Source organism: Mustela nivalis (assembly GCF_964662115.1).
Source record: "Mustela nivalis genome assembly, chromosome: 8".
In the NCBI taxonomy this organism is placed as follows: domain Eukaryota; kingdom Metazoa; phylum Chordata; class Mammalia; order Carnivora; family Mustelidae; genus Mustela; species Mustela nivalis.
The window spans coordinates 20,205,642-20,227,880 of NC_139027.1; the positions used below are offsets into that span (position 1 = coordinate 20,205,642).

Here is a 22,239-nt window from a genome sequence, read left to right on the forward strand (position 1 = left end):
AGGCCCGAAGTACTGCAGGGCTCAGAGGAGGAAGGTGACCTATCAGTTTGGAAGTGGCTGGGAATCAGGAAAGGCTTCCTGGAATAGTTGGCATTTAAGATAATACCTTCAAAGGATCATTACTGAGGATGGATCCTCAGAGGACCGCTCATTCATTTAGCAAAAATTTATGTAGCCTCTATCCACTGTTCTCCAGCTGCTGAAGATAATCATAGTAAATGATAGACCGAAATCCCTGCTTCCGTGGAGCGAATGGCAGCCTGGCCATCTGGCAGTTTGCTTGTGTCAGCCACGCTGAGAGGCTCAGCTACTGACACTCCACTTGCCAACCCAACTCTTCTCAGGCGCTTCCTCCCGTCAGCGTGGTCCTCGAAGATCCCGGATTCTGAAGGAAATCCGAAAGCTTCAGAAGAGCACAGGCCTACTGATAAGGAAGAGCCCCTTTGGCCGCCTGGTGAGCAATGCCAACCCCCTGCTGCCTCCTTTCTTTAACTCTCCCCGGTAGTGCAGACTGTCATCTCTTGCCTGAATGGCTAAGGGAACCTCTTCTCTAACCTGGCACAGGACTCTTCATCTTTGGAAAACATGAGCCCACCAACGGTGCCCTCCGGTTCTTTATGGAATTAGTTTCTAACCCCCACCACCTCTGAACCTGTGCTCTTTGGTTATAGAAATAGGGACTCCTTCATCCATCCATGCTTGACCCCTCTTCCTACCCTGGGAGATTTCCTCCTCCTCTCCCCACCACCAGCAGGAGGCATCCCAATTCCGCAACTCCTAGGAGGTGACACCGGCTGCTAGTTAGGTCCTAAGATTAAGGGCCACAAAGGTATCACAGAAGTGAAGATTCACAGAAATTCATGGAGAGGATCTAACCCTTGAATCTCTCTTCTTTTACTGTCCACTCCCCATTCCCTTTCCCCTGTGCTCCCCGTCCCACCCCTTCCTCACAGGCAAGAGAGATATGCATTAAATTCACTCGCGGGGTGGACTTCTCTTGGCAAGCCCAGGCCCTATTGGCCCTACAAGAGGTAAGAAGTGGGTTCCCTCTGGTGGGGACAGGAGAAAGGCATTCTTGAATTCCACAGGGCTGACTGAGATGTGCCATATGCTGACTCTTGCCTCCTTAAAGACACCATCAAGGAACGCCCGGGGTTTGGAGGCCAGATCTTTCTGTGGTGATAGCAGAATTCCCAGGCACAGTCTACCCTCGTTTTGTGGGCAGCCTTTCAGACAGCACTGGGAGCCCTCAGAGACCATGGGCGATGGGGCGCCTAGAACGAAGCAGCCCATGCCCCATCGCATCCCGTTTCTCTCTGCCCCCAGGCTGCAGAAGCCTTTCTAGTTCATCTCTTTGAGGACGCCTATCTCCTGTCCTTACACGCCGGCCGGGTCACTCTCTTCCCGAAGGACGTGCAGCTGGCCAGAAGGATCCGAGGCATTCAGGAAGGGCTTGGCTGAGCCCCTGTTCCGTCTCTGTAAGCCTTGCTTGCCCACTACAGAGAGAGCAGCCTCTGGGGAAGGAGCCCCCCCCCCCCAGCCTCTCATCACTGGGATGGGAATTTCTCTGAAGGAAATGCCATCCGTGGCCCCTTGCTGTTTCATCTTCCCTTTGTTCTCTAGGAAAGGTTTGACTCCGTTGTAGCTTGAATGCTTGGGATTCTATGGCTCCTGCCCTTTTATAAAATGTTAAATAAAAATATTTATCTATTTAATGTCCAGGCAACACGGGTCTGTTAGAATTAAGTCTCTGTTTTACAAGGACTAGGTGATTCATTTCGATTAAGAAAAGTCTGGCTGTTGAAAATGCCTTGGTAGTAAATGTGATACCTGACTTTCAGGGGTGACACCAAGGCCTCTGTCAGGAGCCAGGAACAGATCCGCGGAGAGCAAGGAGGTGTCTACTCGCTGTCCCTGAGCAGAGCGCATGTCGCCTTTGTAATCAGTTCTTTTAAGAAGAACAAGACTGCATGGCTTGCCTCTGGAACAGAGGTAATAGATGAGAAAATCAACAGCATTCCAAAGGACTGAAAATTCTTTTTAGATAATGAGACTCCAAGGTTCCCTTCAATTTGCAAATGATTCACATGACTGCTGAATGATTTTGAAGACCTCAGACTTTCTAGGCTACGGGAAAAAAAGATACTTACCTATTATTTTAGGTCTTCCTGTACCATTTACATTTCTTGCCATATGTATATTTACTTTTCTTTAAAACATAAGGGAGGGCGCCTGTGTGGCTCAGTGGGTTAAGCCGCTGCCTTCGGCTCAGGTCATGATCTCAGGGTCCTGGGATCGAGTCCCACATAGGGCTCTCTGCTCAGCAGGGAGCCTGCTTCCCTCTATCTCTCTCTCCGCCTGCCTCTCCATCTACTTGTGATCTTTCTCTGTCAAATAAATAAATAAAATCTTAAAAAAAAAAAAAAAACATAAGGGAAAAATATAAAAGGCGACCACTTGAGTCAGTTGCACAAAGAGCCCAGGACGTCCATGCACTAATCTGTCCCTCAGTTAACGTCACCCGGAGCAGGGCAGCAAGGGAGGCGTGGGCCACGCCTGCTGACAACTGGGGAGCTTTTTTAAAAACTCAACTGGGGTTAAAATAGAAAGTCTTAAGTCCTGTCGTTCTGATTCCTTTGAGTAAATTCCTGTCAAACTCATTCAGAAATTCTAAATTCCGACTTGAAGAATTTATTTTATTCTTCTTTGTAAATCATAGATGACATATCATGATTTATACTTTAGAATTTTTCATCTCGGGATTTTTAAAGTGCCTTCTCAAAGTTTTTACAGGTGTCTTTATCACTTCTCTGTGGAAAGATAATAAAATTAATTCTTTAATGAAAAAACTGTAAAGCAAAGTTACAGTTACCGCATATGGAGCTGCTACGTTTTTTGTGAGTTACTGTTCAGTTCTCCATTTGTACACGTGGGACAAGCAGCCTCCATTTAAACAAGAGAATGCAGGGATGGGTTTCGGGCTCCAGTAGAGTGTGAGTGGGTAAAAACCTTACACTTCTGTCGCAACCGAAAGCAGTTAAAGAGATTTCCAGAGAAATGGAAAGGGCCACCGGAAGACTTTTAGACTTTGCGTGTGATGGAAATGATTAGCGAGGGTGGACCTCTGACAGTGATATGTGGGGCGACCAAGTTTGGAGAAGAACTGAAGGGAAGGACCAAGTTCTGTTGTTGGATAAATTTTAACCCTTTGGAAAAACCTCTTCGTGTTCAACATCAAGTCCTATTTATACAGACATTCGAATAAAGTGTATCTACTATGAATATATTTAAAGTTCTTGTCAGAGTATTATTTATTAGAAGATTATAGTCTGCCTTCGGGCGCCTGGGTGGCTCATTCTTTAAGCATCTGCCTTCAATTCAGCTCAGGTCATGATCCCAGGGTCCTGAAATCAAGCCCTGCATCCGGCTCCCTGCTCCACAGGAAGCCTGCTTCTCCCTTTCCCAATCCTCTGCTTGTGTTCCCTCTCTCGCTATGTCTCTCTCTGTCAAACAAATAAATAAAATCTTAAAAAAAAAAAAAAAAAAAAAAAAGAAGAAGAAGCCACTTGAATAAGTTTATATGATAGTGACATGTAGAATCGGGACCTAAATCCAGGTCTTCTGATCTGTGATGAAGGCATTCCCTACTTGGCCACAATCATCTCCTTGGGGGGAGTAAGATAACGTATATGAAAGCACTGATACTAAAACACTGTGCAAACACACAGTACTGTGAGTGAAAGCCCACCTGTCCTTGGCCCTCATCTCTTGCCCTTATATAACCTTCTGTTACTACACTTTCCATCTATTACTGTAACAAGAGTCCAGAAAACAAACTGAGGGGATTCATTACTGGGTCCTTGCCAGGCTAGGGAACAAGCTACCACTACTTCTGCCTCCTTATTCTGGCATCCTAGAAGGAGCAGGTCACACACACCCCTTGCAGAGGGTATATTGAAAATACTTAACAAGCGATTGACAAGGACATGAGTACTGAATAGGAACATTTGCAAGGATGCGGATGCAGCTAAAGACTATGAGGATAAGTGAACTAAGTCAGTCTGAGGAAGATGCACACCGTAGGATTTCACTCGTGTGTGGAATTTAAGAAACAAAACAAAGGGGAAAAAGAGAGAGAGAGAGGCAAACCAGGAAACAGACTATTAGCTACAGAGCAAGGGAAGGATTACCAGAGGGGAGGCAGGTGGGGGCGGGGGTGGGTGAAGCAGGCGATGGGGATTAAGGAGTGCTAGTGTGCTTGTGATGGGCACTGGGTGTTGTATGGAAGTGTTGAATCATGATACTATACACCTGAAACTAACATTACACTGTACAATAACTAATGGGAATTTAGATAAAAACTGGAAGAAAAAAAACCAAGAAAAAGATATTGTGGCTCATTTGGTTAAAAAAAAAAGTGCACGCAGAAATCTGACCAATGGGAATGAAGCTAGGTAGTATGCAGTACACAGACTGCCCTGTGGAAAAGAGATCAGTCAAATCTGGGTTATATCATTTATGTCACTGACATCAAATAACCATTTGTACCATGAACTATCATTAACACAAAAATATTTTCAAGTGTACATAATCTGAATCCAGACACATTCATTTTAAAGTCCACATAGAAAAAAGGCAGCAACTGTACCTAGAAAAATCCTTAAAAAGAAGAGTGAGAGAAGCATTAACCTTTCAAATATTAAGCCCACAATAAGCCTCTGTATTTAAACTGAGTGGCATCATCACATCAATAGACAGACTGGTAAAACAGAACAGAAAGTCCAGAAATAAACCAGTGCACATGGGAACTAAGTATCTGATAGAGGCTGCACTTCAAATCACTCAGGAAAAGATGAATTTTAAAAAATGTATTGAGATGGGGCATTTGGGGGGCTCAGTTGGTTAACATCTGCCTTCAGCTCAGGTCATGATCTCGGGGTCCAGGGATGGAGCTCCCCATGGGGCTCCCTGCTCAACGGGGAGCCTGCTTCTGCCCCTCCCCCAGCTCCTTCCCTCTTGCTCTCTCTCTTGAATAAATTATATATATATATGGAGAGAGACAATCAGATAGTCACATAGAAAAAAATTAAATTGGGTTCATACCTTAACCCATAGACAAGAATAAACTAATGAATTGCAGGCCTAAGTGTTTAAAAAAAAAAAAAAAAAAAGAAGGAAAGGAAAAAAGAAACCATTTTTACTAGAAGAAAACACAGGTGGAGTCCCTTTACAACGTGGGGGTAGCAAGAGGTCCAGATTGAAGAAAAAATGGATTAATAAGTTCTACCCCAGTAGAATTAAAACAAAGACATTTGCATGGTTAAAACCCAAATGAAATATTTACAATGCATATCAGAAAGAAAGAATTAATGCCCCTGATTTATGAAGTACTAAAAATCAGGGGCTCAGTCAGTTAAGCCTCTGCCTTCAGCTCAGGTCATGATCAAGGCCAGCATCGAGGTCATTGCTTAGCGGGGAGCCCGCTTCTCTCTCTCTCCCTCTGCATGTCGCTCCCCCTGCTTGTGCTCTCCCACTCTCTCTCTCTTAAATGAACATATCTTTAAATAGAAATAAAGTACTAAAAATCAAGGGGCATACAGACCCCAATACCATTAGAGAATGAGTGTATATCATGTATTTACATGAACACACAGTTCACAAAGAAAAAGATCTACTAAAGACCTTTAAGCATGTGAAAAGTTGCTCAACCAAACACATAATAAGTAAAATAGAAATGAAAACCACACAGAAATAGAATTTCTCATATACCAGATTGGGAAAAATTCAAAAGCTTTTGAATGCTTTTAAAGAGGCTATGGGGAAAGGGTGCCTCGGTGGCTCAGTTGGTGAAGCATCCAACTCTTCGTTTTGGCTCAGGTCCTGATCTCGGGGTCATGGGATTGAGCCCCATGCTGGGCTCCACACTCAGTGGGAGTCCAAATAAGACTCTCTCCTTCCTCTCTCCCCTCCCTCAAATAAATAAATAAATCTTTTTTTTTAAAAAAGGAACTATCGGAAACGGGCAATCTCCTGTGTTGCTGGTACAAGAAGCAAAATGGGACAATCCTTCTGAGGGGAAATGCTGCCGTATCTCATGGAATTACGTATGTATTTGTCCTTTCATCCAGCTCTCGTTCTTCTAGGAATTTACCCAAAGATACACTTCTACATGACAGAAACACACGCAAGTTCATTGCATCATTATTGGTAACAGCAAAACGCCGGAGACAACCAAATGCCCTACATCAGAGACTGCCCCAATCATTCTTACACATGTACAATCTACACACAAATGTAAAAAGTAATGAGGAAGGGTTTTATAAACCCAAGTGGTTATTTTCAGGATATCTCATTGAAGCACAAAAGAATATACATGGCACAGTGCCTCTTGTAAAAGAAAAAATTGCAAAGTACAAACAAATATGCTTTTTTTGCCCAAAGAAAGATAGGAAGGCAAGTCAGTAACTAATGAAATTGTTTACCTGAAGGCATGAGTGGAAACAGGTGGAAGGAAGAGTGAAGGGGAGGGGACATCTCTTAATTATACAGTTTGACTTTTTGTTAAGATTTTATTTACTTATTTGACACACAGAGAGAGAAATCACAAGTAGGGAGAGAGGCAGGCAGAGAGAGAGCGGGGAGAAGCAGGTTCTCCACGGAGCAGAGAGCCTGATGTAGGACTCGATCCCAGGACCCTGAGATCATGACCTAAGCGGAGGCAGAGGCTTAATCCACTGAGTCACCCAGGCACCCTATACCGTTTGACTTTAAACCACATTATGTTTTACAAAAGATATCTTTTTATCAAAAAAGATAAAATGGTATCAAAAAACAAAAAGGGACATCTGGGGTGGCTCAGCTGGTTAAGTATCTGCCTTTGGCTCGGGTCATGATCCCAAGATCCTGGGATCCAGTCTTGAAATTGGGCTTTCTCTGACAAATAAATAAATAAATAAAATCCTAAAAAAAAAAAAAAGCCTCCAAAATAAATAAATAAATAAATAAAGGAAATGAAACTCACTATATATCATATTGATAACATAACTACAGAGAGAAAAAAAATTTAATACTGGTGACTATTTTTTTAAGATTTTATTTATTTATTTGACAGAGAGATCACAAGTAGGCAAAGAGGCAGGCAGAGAGAGAGGGGGAAGCAAGCTCCCCACAGAGCAGAGAGCCTGATGTGGGGCTCGATCCCAGGACCCCAAGATCATGACCCGAGCCGAAGGCAGAGGCTTCAACCCACTGAGCCCCCCCAGGTGCCCTAATCCTAGTGATTTTTGAAAACTTTATGTATCTTTCATAGAACGTGGTCAGAAGACAAAAAGAACTGCAAAGAAATCTTACCGGTTCTTGGTAAGTTTGTTGATGATAGTGGTATCGGGGTGGCAATTTCAAAATGGGTATTTATTGTAGGACTAAGGAAATGGATAAATAAAGTGATGATGTTGGGAATCAACATTCTCACTAAGGGAAAAGAGGAAGGAGAACATACATACGTTCATAAATGTGTGTGTGTGTGTGTGTGTATGTGTTTGTATGAGTGTGTGTATATATATATACACACACACAGACTTATGTGAAAAAAAAAATACAGTTGACCCTTGGACAACAAAGGTTTGAACTACACAGTTCCACTTATATGCAGATATTTTTTCAAAAATACAGGGTGGTGTACTATAACTGAATTTTCTGTATGGTTTTCTTTTTTTTTTTTTTTAAGATTTTATTTATTTATTTGACAGACAGAGACACAGCAAGAGAGGGAACACAGCAGGGGGAGTGGGAGAGGGAGAAGAAGGCTTCCCACAGAGCAGGGAGCCAATGCGGGGCTCGATCCCAGGACCCCGGGATCATGACCTGAGCAGAAGACAGATGCTTGACAAATGAACCACCCAGGCGCCCCTCTGTATTATTTTCTTAATGTTTTCTTTTCTCTAGCTTATTTTATTGTAAGTATACAGCATAAAACACATATAATTTTAAAAATATGTGTTAATTGAGTATGTTATTGGGAAGGCTTCTGGTCTAGAGTATGCTCTTAGTTAAGTCTGGGGGAGTCAAACGTTATACAGGGATTTTTAACCGTGTGGGTTGCCAGTGCTTCTAACCCCCATGTTGTTCAAGATCAACTGTATTTCCTTGCTCGCTCGTTCTTTCTTTCTTTCTTTCTTTCTTTCTTTCTTTCTTTCTTTCTTTCTTTCCTTCTTTTCTGAGACAGAGGAGAAAGAGAGAGCACACGTGCGCATGCAAGCAGGGAGAGGGCCAGAGGGAGCAAGAGGATCTCAAGCAGATTCCATGCTGAGCTTGGAACCAGATGTGGGGCTCAATCTCGTGACCCTGAGGTCATAACCTGAACCAAAATCAAGAGTCCAGCATTTAACCGACTGTGCCACCCAGGTGTCCCTGTATTTCCTTGTTCTTTCTACCAAAGAATTTTGCTAAGAGGCAAAGTCAGCAGTAGCAGTGAGCGTACCTAGCACCTAGGTTTCTAAATACGGCAGCCCCCACTTACCCCACAGATAAGTTCCAACCCCTGTAGATGTCTGCTACTGCGAACAGTACGGAGCCACACACATACCATTTTCTCCTATCGTACATTCCAACGATAAAGATTAGTTCATGCATTAGACACAGTAAGAGATGAACACCACCAATAATAAAATAGAACAATTATAACAGCATACTATGATAAAAGTTATGTGACTGGGGCCTCTCTCACAAGATATCTTACTGTACTGTATTCATCCTTCGCCTTCTGGTGACGATATGAGATGACAAAATGGCTGCTCCATGACATGGAGGGACGGGAATGACGTAGGCATCGTGACGTAGGGTTAGACTACTACCGACCCTTTGTCAATCTGCAAGGAGGTCAAATGCTTCTGGACTACCAGTAGATTAGGGTAAATGAAGCTATGGAAGCACAACCGTGAGAAGGTGCCTGCTGTACCGATCCCCAAGGACAGCCACCAGCGCTCCTTGAAAATTACGGATTCCAGCCAGGACTGGAACTAGGAAAGTACCAGGTGAACCTGGGACAACATTTCTGTTCCCCTACATAGACGGCTGGGGACACTACTGTACAGACACACATCTATATATACGCACACAGGCAAGTAATAATTAACAGAGTTAGAAATTGAAGTGGAATGATTTCCAAGATATCTTGCTAAGGAAAAACACAAGGCACAAAAGACTATCATACGCTACTCTTCTGCATTAGAGAAAAGGTGCTTTATTTTCTTTTTCTAAAAAGAAACACAGCAAAGAGTGTTCCAACACTAATGTGACTACGTCACAACGACAAAGGGGCCAGCTTGAATAAGCTCTCATTTTGAGTATTAAAATCAGTAATGACAGGAATGGGTTAAAACACATTTAACAACCAAAACTTCATGACTCCACACTGAGTCTAAGTAAATGTAGATGGTGTGGGAAGAGAAGGAAGAGATTCTTTTTTTTTTTTTTTTTAAAGATTTTACTTATTGATTTGACAGAGATCACAAGCAGGCAGAGAGGCAGGCAGAGAGAGGGGAGGAAGCAGGCTCCCCGCTGAGCAGAGAGCCCCATGCGGGGCTCGATCCCAGCACTCTGAGATCACACCTGAGCCGAAGGCAGCGGCTTAACCCACTGAGCCACCCAGGCGCCCCAGGGAGAGATTTTCTTTACAGAAGAATCCCAACTAGTAAATGTAGACAGAAAAATAGAAAAATCACCATTTAAAAACCACCATAGTTATAAATTGATTAGACCAAGAATGATCTGTGGATGCTAAAACCATTGGGTGAAAGATCACTAAAGAAATCTGACACACCCAGGGCGCCTGGGTGGCTCAAGTTGGTTAATCTTCTGCCTTCAGCTCGGGTCATGATCTTGGGCTCCTGCGATGGACTCCCTGCTCAGTGGGGAGTGTGCTTGCCCTCTCCCGCTGCCCCATCCCTGCCACTCCAAATCTCTCTCTGCCTCTCTCAAAGAAATAAATAAAAACTCAAAAAAAGAAAAAGAAAAGAAATCTGACACTACTTTGAGTAAGTGATAAAACATAACATCACCAGTAAAGGAAGGAACTGACATCAGGCATCTCCCGATGTGATACCCTCATCTGTGAGCCTCATCTCTGCGGCACTCCTGCCAAAACGCTTCACCTGAATATAATGAAGAAACAATCAGTGAAGCACATTCTGGAAAATAATTGGTCAGACTCCTGTACTATCAATGTCATAAAAGACACAGAAAACAGCTAAAGAATTCATCTAGATTAAAGAAAACTAAGGAGACCTAATAACAAAGTGCAACGGTTTATCTCTGATTGGATCCTGGACCTGGAAATAAAAATAATGTAGAGATAATTGGGGAAATTTGAACACAGTCTGCATATTCAATAATCGTACTCACAGTCCTTTTTCCTGAGTGTGAAAATTATATTGTGGTTATGTAGACAAATGTCCTCGTTCTTAGGGGACACAGTAATTTGTGTCAAATGTCATCTTATCTCCAAGTACCTTTCAAATAATTCAGAGGAAAAGACGGATGAAGCAGATGTGGCAAAATGTTAAATACTGGTGAATTTAGGGGTGGCTGGGTGGCTCAGTCGGTTGAGCATCTGCCTTCAGCCCAGGTCTCAATCCTAGGATCCTGGGAGCAAGCCCAATGTCAGGTTCCCTGCTCAGTGGGAAACCTGCTTCTCCTTCTTCCTCTCCCTCTGCCTGCCACTACCCCTGCTTATGTGCTATTTTTCTCTATAAAATACATGAATAAAATTGGGGCACCTGGGTGGCTCAGTGGGTTAAAGCCTCTGCCTTTGGCTCAGGTCATGATCCCAGGGTCCTGGGATCGAGCCCTGCATCGGGCTCTCTGCTTGGCGGGGAGCCTGCTTCCCCTTCTCTCTCTGCCTGCCTCTCTGCCTACTTGTTATTTCTGTCTCTCAAATTAAAAAAAAAAAAAAGTTTAAAATAAAATAAAATACGTAAATAAAATCTTAAAAAAATAGATTAGTGAATCTAGGGAAAACTGTATGGGTGTTCACTGTTCTGGCAATCTTTCTGTAGAGTGGAAAATTTTTCAAAATAAAAGTGTGGGAGGAGTTTACATCAACGATATTTCTGCAACTAAAGATTCACTAATGGAAGCCTTTTTATTTCAAATAACTGCAATGTATTTGGAAAGATACAAACCAGAATCAAGCAAAAGACAGAAGCTATACACACCAAAAAAAGACTGATTGATGTGACTATGTAAAAATGTAAAGAAAACATCTCTCCATCAACAATGGAAAAATAAAAAAGTCATAAACTAGAGGAAAACATAAAACAGGAATTTAAAAGAGGCTACTGTCTTGCTATATACACTCCCTCTTATAAATTAGTAAGAAAAAATTAAATATGCCCAAAAGAATGGGTGAATATGCCCAGAAGGCATGAAGAAGTAACAAAATAAGGGAAAAAAAATAATAGCCAATATATATCTTTAAGCGGCCAATCTCCATAGTCATCAAAGGAATTTGAATTAGGGGCACCTGGTGGCTCAGTTACCTTAGTGTCTGACTTCAGCTCAGGTCATGACATCAGGTCCTGGGATCCAGCCCCTGCATTGGGCTCTGCCCTCAGCAGGGAGTCTGCTTCTCCCTCTACCCCTCTGCCCCTCCCCCTATTCATTCTCTCTCTCAAATACATAAATAAAAATCTTTTAAAAAATGATAATATGGATATATTTGTACCAAAAGGTGTTCATAATTTTCAGTGAAGAGAAGCAAGTTAAAAACAGCATGGCAAAGATGGTCCTATTTTTGTATAAATATATTTACATACTTACATATGCATAAAAAAGCCTAGAGGGACATTCTCCAAAATTTGTCTAAGTGATTTTTTGGAAGAAGTTTGATTTTTTTTTGTTTTTTGTTTTTGTTTTGTTTTAAACAGATTTTATTTATTTATTTGACAGAGAGATCACAAGTAGGCAGGGAGGCAGGCAGAGAGAGAGAGAGGAGGAAGCAGGCTCCCCATGGAGCAGAGAGCCAGATGTGGGACTCGATCCCAGGACCCTGAGATCATGACCTGAGCCAAAGGCAGAGGCTTAACCCACTGAGTCACCCAGGCATCCCAGCCTTGAGTTTTCTAATTTCTGGAACCCTTGCCCCTCTGAGTCCCTCAGCACAGAGAATACCCTCTCATTCCCCATACCTGGATGAAGTTCCCTTCATATTCGAAGAAAAGCAGTGGCCACGTGATGCTGATGATGGAGGGAAGAGCTTCCTCAGAGGGGTCTGGAGAAACAGAGAGAGAATGAGCCAGAGCAGCATCCCCAGGAAGGCCTTGCTGTAACTGCCACCCCAGGTTCCGTCCCCAAGGCTGGACCCTCACTGGCAGGGTCTGCCCCACGGTGCTATGCGCCAGGGCCTGGATGTGGGCCGTCTTCTCCTTCACCTGCTCCACCAGCGCCTGCACCTCCGTGAGGTTGTCTAGGAGAGGGGAGGGCACCAGAGACGAAAGCTTTTGTTCCTGTTCCCTGTGGTCCTGTCAGGACACACGCCCCTCTCCTTCCCTCCCTCCCTCGGAGCAGGTGCTTTAAGACCCAGAAAAATGGCAGCTCCCCTGAGTCACTCCCCTGCCTCCCTCTGCTCACCCCTCCGCTCCTGCCTTCCCTCTCACCATCCAGGGTGAAAATGAAGACCACGGTGCCGATTTCTGTGAGGGATGGCAAGATGCACGTCAGGAGGTCCTCTTGGGAGAAGGAGAACTGGGGACCCTGGGCACGAGAAGATGGGGGGCCCCTCCCATGAAAAACTCCCGCACACAGACCTGGGGACCACAGAGAGCCTCACAGGACCTCTCACACAGCGTGTTTGTATACAGATAAAAGAACCGAGGTTCAACGACATCAAGTGTTTTGCCCAAGATGATGCAGCAAGTTGAGGGAAGAGCCCTGGACTAGAACCAGCTTTAGAGGGAGAATTGAGCCTCCCGCCCTCCCTGTGCTTCCCCAAAGCCTCCCGACCTCTAACCCATATTCCCTTCCCTGGACTGTCTCCCTGCTCTCCTCCCCCACCTGTCCCCAGCGCCCCTCACCTCCCACTCCCCGCACAACTATCACCTTCACAACCTGCCCCATGTCCCGTCATCCCCCCGCCTGGTGGAGGAGCTCCGTCCTCTGGTTAAACATGTCACTGTGATCACCAGTGAGAAAGCCGCGGACATCTCGGTAGTCTGGAACGTTTAAGGACAGGGAGAAAGGAGTGATGGGCTTTATAGGAAAGATTGATTCTAGGCTTGGGGGAACGTTCATGGGTCTTGAAGGAAAGTGCCCAGAGGGATGGAGGGTGAGGTGTCACACACATGGGAGGCCACAGCTAAGCGGAGCTGGGAGTGGAGGGACCCAAGCCTGAGTAGGGGTTCACAGCAAGGAGCATTTGACTGAAATGCCTATTAAATAGGACAGTCTGGACATCAAATGAGAAACCCCCATGGGCTGGGGATGGGGGTAGGAAATCGGTTTGCATTCAGGAGGAGCCAGGAAGAAAGTCTGGACTGAGGTCCCACCGGCACCAAAGCTGTGGATACACTCCACTCCATCCATGATGGCCATGATGCCCAGGGTCTGCCAGCCAACCAGGTACATGCGGCCTTTTTCCTCCACGCTGAGCACCGGCCAGATGTCAGGACACGAGAGGAGATATGGCAGTGAGAAAAGATCAGGGATCAGAGCAAGATGCACACGGCCAAGCACAGGTGCAAACCAACAGAAAGGTTACCGCGCCCTCCACCACGCAGACCTGCTCCCCTCACCGCGTTAAGGAGTCCTCAGGGTCTCCGCTGTTCTCAGGACAGTCCCCCATCCACGCGACCTCCCCACTCCTAACACGTTTCCACACACCTGGTGCTGGCTTGCATCGTCAGGGCAGCGATCTTCGGGCTTTGACTCTAGGTCACCTGATGAGCCCGCTCTAATGTCCGCAGGATTTCCAGAAGGCACCTGGGAGAAAGGCCACCAGCTCCCGGGGCGGGCCCAGGGCCCCCTCTAGACAGCATGGGTACCCAGACCTGCCCAGGGGAAGGCACAATTCCCAGACAACTAAGTTCTGCTGGTCCCTAGCGGAGGTGCGGGGAGTCCTGTCAGAACGCAGGGCAGAGGACGGAAAGGACTTCCGTGAGCAGAACACAAGACCCAACCGAGGCCGAAGGACATGAAGAGAGCGGGGTGAGGAGGACGGGCTCGGAGCGGACGCGGAGGTCAGCGGGGATTCTGGGATTCTGGGAGCCAGGCCAGAGACACAGGCCCCCGCAGAAGGAGTTCTTCCTGCACGACCTGGACCCTCCCTAAGCCAAAGACTCTCTGAAACGAGGTGAGCTTTCGTGTCCCAGGTGGGCACAGAGATCAGTGGGACCTGAGGAGCCCAGGGTCTGCTGGAAACAAGTGAGACTTTGTGTGCTAAGAAACCCAGGCCAGCTCTTTTCCCACGGCCCAGGGTGCGGTGGGGGTGGTGGTACTGGGCCTCCGTCTTGCTGCCATTAACCAGTCTGTCTCTGCGTCCGCACTTGCCATTCCCCAGCCCATACCCACCCTCTCCCTGCCTGACTCTGACTGTGCTCTCCTACCTCTGAGAGGCTGGGATGCCTGGGTCCACAGTCTTATGGGCGGCCAGTAGCAAGGTTTCCAGCAGGGTCTTGGTGGCACTTCCACCTTTCATCCGGGAGGAGCCACTGAGGCCCTCAGGCTAAGGAGGTGATGACACCTAAGGAGGTGATGACACCTGGGAGAGATTGGGAGAGGAAGGAGGATCCTGTTGTTCACGAATTAGTAGCTGCTGGGCATGCGCTCTGGCTAGAGGCTCCTGGCAGAGTGGACTTAGTGATTCCTTTGCATGTGCTCTGGTTAGAGGCCACTGGGCCTGCATTCAGCAGGACTGGGGGTGTCCGGTGCGCTATGAGGAAGGCTGGATTGTGGGCTTCACTGAGACAAGCAGAAAGAGGGTAAGGGCCACCTCTGGTCATTTCCATGGCACATTCAGGACTCTAAGGAGGAGGCCATAGTGACTGAGTGTCCCGTTAGCAGGAAATGAGTGTTTTTTGGAGAGGATTTTGTTTTGCTTTGTTTTTTTCAAGAAGTTTCTTCCAACCCAACCCTCCACTTTTTTAATAGTTAGTCAATGCAAACATCACATTTCAGGTCCTTTGGACAAACCAATGAAGCAGCCATTGTAATGGACAGGGATGTAACACGACACACCAAGCATAAAGAGATTATTGCAAAGAGAATGATCAAATTGGTGTCTGAGAAAAGAGATTAAAAGTAAACAACTGCAGATGGGAGGAGAGATAAGCGCCTGAGAGCTGAAAGATACGGACCTCACCTCTCACAGAAGGAAGAGCAAGGAAAATGTCACACATGGGTCCATCCCTGGCAGAGAGGCCAGGGGCAGGCACTCGGCTCAGGGCCTTGTCAAGTCAAAGTGAGGGTAGACCACACTCGAGAGAAAGAGGAGCACAGAGGCTTGGAAGGTCCACCCAGTTTTTGGAGAGTGATTAGGAAGGCAGAAGAATGAAACTGCTTCCCATTGTTTTAAAGCCCACCTTTGAAATGAAAATGTAAGAGAAACAGAAAGCAATTCACCCTTCCATTCAATCCTCTCTACTCACAGATGCAAAAGAGGTTCTTCAAAGGGGAAACCTGCCCTAGATGGGTTAGCTGTTTAATGATGAGGGTCAGGAGGGAAATACAACATCTTAAGGTGAAGGAGGAAATGGGAAAATAGGATTTGCTTTACATTTTAGTTGACACACTACGTTAGGAAGAATTCAGACAAGACATAACAAGATCGGAGGCATCCAGGAGGCGGCAAGCATTCCCTAGGTGAGGGTGGGGAGGATCCTACCTCAACAGCAGGACTGAGCCCGAAAGCTTCCTGTTTCCCGGCAGCTTCTGCATGCCCTCTGCTATTTGTCGGAATGCGGAACTCCAGTCTTCTATGGGTCATTTCTGGGGCCCACAGAGAGAGTGAGGTGGGGAGATGGTGAGAATCTAAAGGAAGGGCCTCAGATGAGAGTCAGGATCAAAGACCACATTGGGATTGGGGTCTAAGGTCAACATTCTCCTAGAGATGTGCTTTGGAGCTCAGAGGGGCACCGTGTCCCTAAACCCCAAGGAAAAGGGTTAGTAAAATATTCAGCAATTTAATCCCAGAGTAAAGCCAGCACTCAAGTTTAAAGCTCCAGCCTGATACCAGAACTTTCTTGTGCCCCCGTCCTTGCCCGTGTCCCACTGCCATGGCCACAATACCCACAACTCTCTGTAGGCCCCTGGAGGAGTGCCTATCATCAGAATGTCAAAACTGCCACATTATTTTCAGTCTTAAGGTCCATCAGAAGCCCTTCCCATTCCTGGAAATATATTCTGGCCATCTCCCCAAAGAATGAACCCCTCACTGCCTGAGGGAGGGACAACCGCTCCTGCCGAAGGAGCACAGCTACAAGGCATGAAGCGTAGCATCCAACAGTTGGCAAACATTTCTCGAATAAATTAACCACGAACAAAACAATGTGCTAAGGGGACGAGAGAACATCAAGCTTGTTACCTGCTTAGGTGCAACCATGGAATCTCAAAGAATGGGGATTTTCTGTAGTTGACCTCTACTGGTCAATCCTGCTAGGGGATACCCGGCCAATGACCCACTGTGGCAGGAGCTCAGACAGTTACCTCTGTATAAGGCCTCCCTAACCTCCCCTCATCATCCCATCCCTGCAAAATGTTCCTTCTTTAACTACTTTTTTATTTTTTCATTTGTATTTCCTCAAGGGCAAGCAATTTGTATTTCCTCGAGGGCAATTTCACATATTGCATGCCCATTTTGTAAAAATGTTTCCTGTCATTTGTCCTCAAACTACTTCAGAAAATCCCTAGAGACCTAATCGGAGCCTGGAGCCAGGGTTCATTGTGTGGTTTAACGCTGAGAGTCATCAATATCACCTGGGGAGTTTGGGTTGGTGTTTGTTTGTTTGTTCGTTTGTTTTTTGTTTTTTTAAACTACCCATTTCTGGATACCACGCCCACCCTGAGAGTCAGTTTCAGGAGTTCAGGAGTGGAGCCCCAAAATCTGTATTTTTAACATGCTTCCCAGATGACTCTGAAGATCAGCCAAGTTTGGGAGCCACTGATTTAAGGAACAACTGGAAGAGCTCCACGCCCACATTGTTTGAATCCGTCATTTCACTTGGTCACAGGGCCTGAAATGAGCATCCACTGTGGCACATACATTTTTGGTGAAGGAGAGATCTCCATTAAAAGGAGCAGGGTTAACAGTATCTCAGACTCATTTATATCATCACTTGAATTATGCTACAAGCCTAGAATCTGGGAGTTGAGAAAAGGACCTCAGAAAGCACCCGGCCACCCCTCCCCCCAGGACCACCACTGCATGTGCAGAGCTGCTCTTGAGGAATCCACAAGCCTTCCCTGGAACATTCCAGTGACAGGAAGCCTTCAGATTCATCAAGAAGCCCACGCCAATGGTGAAGTCAGCTGAGCTCCCCGCACGTGGCCGGGCACCAGCATCGCCAGGGATGGTCTCAAAAAATAAGGCATTTCAGGCCTCACCCCAAAGCGACAACATCCGAGCTCTCGCACAAGGGTCTACGAATCTACTTTCTTCTTGCTTTAACACTCCTGAGGCTGAACATCCAGGGAACCACACCTGAGCACTATCGGTTTCACACGCTGACCTCTGGGATCAAAGTGGCCATCTACATAGAGAATAAGGCGGAGGTGATTGGGTGGAACAGAGACCTCAGGAAAGGGGGACAGGGTGGGGTTTGAGTAGCCACAGCAGGACATAAGGGGAGCCTAGGATGACAAAGGAGAATGGTTGCTACAATAAGGGAGCTGGGCATAGGGGAATCAGAGGCCACTCAGCACCCACGGCTCCTTTGAACAGATGCTTCTCTTTGGGGTCCGGATCGTCCCGACCCTATTCTATTTCCTGGGCCTTGTTTTCCTTGTCTCTTAATTCCTGCTTTGAATGTCTGCTTTCTGGTATTTGATGTGGCTTCTGTAAGCTGCCTTCAGTCCTTCACGAAACAAGAGACTACATCAAGCAGTGGACCAAAAAAACGAACAAAAACAGAAACAAACCAAAACAAAACAAAACAAAAATCCACCAAAACCAAAATCCTCATAAGCTCAGGGACAGTCCATCTTTACTTTAATGTTCTGAGATGTTGTCAGTAAGACCATAGCCACCATGCCCTCCCTCCTCTTTGTGGCTGTAATGTAGATTTTGTTTTTTGACTGTTTGTTTTGTTTTAAAGATTTTTATTCATACATTTGACAGAAAGAGATCACAAGCAGGCAGAGAGGCGGGCAGAGAGAGGAGAGGAAGCAGGCTCTCTGCCGAACAGAGAGCCTGATGCAGGGCTTGATCCCAGGACCCTGGAATCATGACCTGAGCCAAAGGCAGAGGCTTTAACCCACTGAGCCAGCCACCCACTCGCCCCTGTACTGTAGATTTTGACAGGTTTCCTCTCAGCCACCCCCAGGGGCCTGGCCCGTCAATGCCTTTCATTACAGTGGGCTCACCTGGCCATGTTCACAGGCTGAAACCAACCAGGACTGGTAAGAAGGTGCCTGGGCTGTCCATGCCGGAGTCCACCTGGCCTGCTACAAAGGGAGCCTGATGGCAGGGGGAGAAAAAGGGCATGAAGAGAGCGCAGGGGTTACTCTAGTGTTTCCTGAGGCCCAGGAGCATCAGATTCCCCCGAGTCCTTGTTAGAAATGCAGAGTTCCAGCCCCAGGGAAGATTTACTGGATCTGCCTTGGAAGGGGAAAGCTCCAGGCCTGTATTTTTAACATGGTCCCCCAAGGAAATCCTCTGCATGGTAAAGTTTCAAAACTCCTGGACTAAATTGTATGCTCCTTAAGGTCGGTGTCCTGCCCTCCTTGTGTGTCTCCTTCCGCATCTAGCATTGCTCGACCTGTTTCTCTTAGTGAATTGTTAGAATCAGTATACTGCAGTGGTGAGAGAAAATTGGGGACACCAAATCCAGTGCTTGGAATCTTGTCAAAATGCAGATTCAGACTCAGTAGGTCTTGGTGGGGGGCGAGATTCTACATTACTAGCAAATCTTTGGAGATACTGATGTTGCTAAGCAAGGACCATGCTTAAGTAGCAAAGGACAGGTCCAGGGGTCAGCTTCTTATGTAAAGAGCAAGAGAGTAAATATTTTAGGCTTTGGGGCCCCTGTGAACTCTATACAATACCCAACCCTATCGTTGTAGCATGAAGTGGCCATAGATCTTATGTAAACACAAATGGCTGTGTCTGAATAAAACTTTATTTACATAAACAGGCAGCAGCATGATTGGCCACTGTGGTTTGCTGACCCTGGGACTAGTCCATCTACCTTGCTTGTTGAATGGACTGATACACAGGTATTCTGGAATCGGATCCTTTCCCTGTCATTCCACATTCATGCAGCTGGGTCTCAATTAGTGAGAGTGAAATCAAAATTCCTTGCGCGAACCCTTTCTGTTTTCTAGTACCCACTTCCGCAATCTATTTTCCATGCTGTTCTGCCCCCACCCCCTTCCTCCCTGTAGAATGGATCCCCCCAGGCTGTCTTCACACTCACAGAGAGTCCCACCGAAATGCCAATGACAATCACCCTCTTCTTCCCAGCGACCACCTAGGAGAGGAGGGTGGGTGAGACAGTGCCACCAGGAGGATTCTAGGATACAAACCTATTGCATAGAGATGTCAGGGTCAGGACTGTGGAAGAGAACGGGCTTTGGCTGGATGGGGACTCTAGGGTCTTCGTGAGAAGGAACAGACAGAGACGTCTGGTTGACTATCAGGGGAAAACACAGACCTTCTTCAGTTCTTCAATCCCGTGCAGGGCACTATCTTCTGTCCCCTCCCTAGATGCCACCACAGACCTAAGAGGACAGACTCAAAGTCAGTGGCACTGGTTGGAAAGCAGAAGATCATGGTATACTAGGGAAGAAAAGGGAATGCTTTAAGAGAAGGGAATGATGGAAAGATATCATTGACTGAAACACCTACTAGTTGCTGAACACCACAACAGACACTTTTTAGGGCTGGACACTCCAATTCCAACAAGGGCCAGACAGGTGACATGAGTATGTGAAATGGGCCGAGGATAAGGCAATAAGAAATAATGGGGACCAAAGCAAACTGGGCACGATCTCCACCTGAAAGCCTGAAAATTCTATTCCTAGAAAATACTATCCAGGCCAAAGAAAATATTCACAGGCCACCGTGGCTTACCTGTCACTGCTTGCAATGAGGTAGGTGTAGAGGTTTCTGTCCTAGAACTTTCAAAGCTGGTTGAAGAAGACCTGTCAGCGGGGAAGGACATGGGTTAGTGATGAAAGTGAAGGGAACGGTAACCTTGGATTTTGACAACGAGTGTGAGGATTCCCTCAGGCCAGCGCTTAAGCCAGTCCTGCTTGGAATTTGGCACGTCGAAAGCTACTTGCAGATGACAGCTTGGGGTGCATGGGATGTAGAGACACCCTCAATAGATGGAGTGGGGCCCAGGTGGGTTCGGAAGATGCGGGGTTCCACGGTGAGATCTGTCTTTGAGAAGAGAGGGAGCCAGGCCTCAAGAGGGCCACCTAGGAGCTTAGCTATGATGAGCTTTATGGTCCTGAGGGTTACCCCGAGAAGGCAGAGGATAAAAAATCGGGGACCAGGGTACTCACCGACATGAGAAACGCCATCCTGCCAGAGTTGCCCCCTCCACTCAGCACCACCAGCTCCCCCTCAGGTTCCTGAGAAAGAAAAATTCCCAGTGTCGCCAAGGCCTAGCTCCTAGCTCAGCTTGGGGGAAGCACATTCCTTCTTTGTCAGCAAAAGAAGAACTCCTGGGGAGACTCCTTAACCCTCCTTAACCACAAAAGGGAACAGAAAGATGCCTGGATTTGAGAACGAAACTTCATTCTGACTCTAAATCTGGCTTAGCTACTTACTCCAACCTTACTCATTCCAGAAAGGACGGAGAGCAGCTTTGTCATCCAGCAATCACTCAATAAAAAGCAGCGCTACCCAGCAATTATTAGCTGGATATATTTGGGCAAGCTACTGTGATTGTCCTTTGTTTTCCTATCTGAAAAAAAAAATGGAGATAATCACACTCATTTCACAAGTTTTTGCAAAGGTAATGAGAGTGAAAGCACAATGTCAATTACAGAGTGTGATGTAGATAATAGTTATTATAATTACTGTTGATTAATAAGATGACAATAAAGACACCAGAGGGAGAACTGGGAGAAAGGAGAATGGAGATGGAGTAAAATGAGAAGTGGAAGCCAAGAAAAGAGAAAGGGGGGAGGGAGAGAAGTTAGGAGGGGAGGAGACAGAGAGACTGTACCTTCAGCACTTCCTGCACTTTGCCAGCCACTTGGACCATGGTGGTCAGAACTGATTCACTATACAGTCTCTGTAGGGAGCAGGTGGGAATCAGAAGCCAAGAAAAGGGCAGTAGATTTGGGGGAGGGGGAGGAATGAATGGTGTGGTGGAGGGGCTCTCAGGTCTCAAACACGAAGGACCATTGGCATGGAGCTGGCATCTTTATTTTCAGTGTCCAGGGGATGGGTCTGGGTTACCAAGTCTGTGGGCATGACTTGCCCCTCTTCCTGGAAGATCTCAGCATCACATTGTCCCAGCAATTGAACAATTTCCTCGGCATCTGCTTTGTCGAGGTCCTGGTTCAGTGGGTTTGACTCTTCTGTGATTGGCAGGGCTGCCTCATACCCAGACCTCTAGAGGGAAGGGGCACAAGGATGCAGACAGGAAGCCCAGGCCTCGCTCACGCCTCTGGATCTGGAGGTGGGAGCGGCAGCAGGCACAAGGTTTGGGGACACACACACACACGCACACACACACACAGCATCCAAGGATTTAGCCTGAACTTGGTACTCTGGGCCTAATAGGGGAAGGTCAAACAGGAAGATGGGAAGGAGGAGAGGGAAAACAGAAACCCAGGGTGGAGGGAAGTCCAGAAGAGAAATGATTCTAGGAATCAGTGCAGAAGACCAACATGGAGAAGGTGGGATGAGGGAGTCTCACCTCCCACTTGCCAGGCTCTGGGGTCTCAATCGCGTGTTGAAACCATTTTGTGCCTGGCATGGTCACATGCTCTGGACACCCTGTCGTACCTCCATCTTCAGCCACACAAAGGCTTCTGTCACGCTATCTCTGCTTCCAGCTGGCGGGGGCCTTATCT

General features: G+C 46.5%; 2 pseudogenes across 2 annotated transcripts in view; one reads left to right on the forward strand and one right to left on the reverse strand.

The window, feature by feature from the left end:
* Positions 1 to 22,239, forward strand: part of LOC309870608 (glucokinase regulatory protein-like) — an 878,156-nt pseudogene that overhangs the window by 26,517 nt on the left and 829,400 nt on the right. The gene's annotated exons all lie outside the window — the stretch shown is intronic.
* On the reverse strand, positions 10,080 to 22,142 carry LOC309871005 (glucokinase regulatory protein-like; annotated as a pseudogene). Its single transcript has 17 exons — positions 22,083 to 22,142; positions 21,620 to 21,775; positions 21,384 to 21,452; positions 20,716 to 20,784; positions 20,279 to 20,349; positions 19,860 to 19,926; positions 19,623 to 19,676; positions 18,571 to 18,664; positions 15,875 to 15,978; positions 14,598 to 14,716; positions 13,876 to 13,974; positions 13,542 to 13,639; positions 13,132 to 13,208; positions 12,654 to 12,750; positions 12,366 to 12,463; positions 12,186 to 12,268; positions 10,080 to 10,151 (listed from the first exon to the last, which is right to left on the reverse strand). The product of its transcript is annotated as a glucokinase regulatory protein-like (transcript).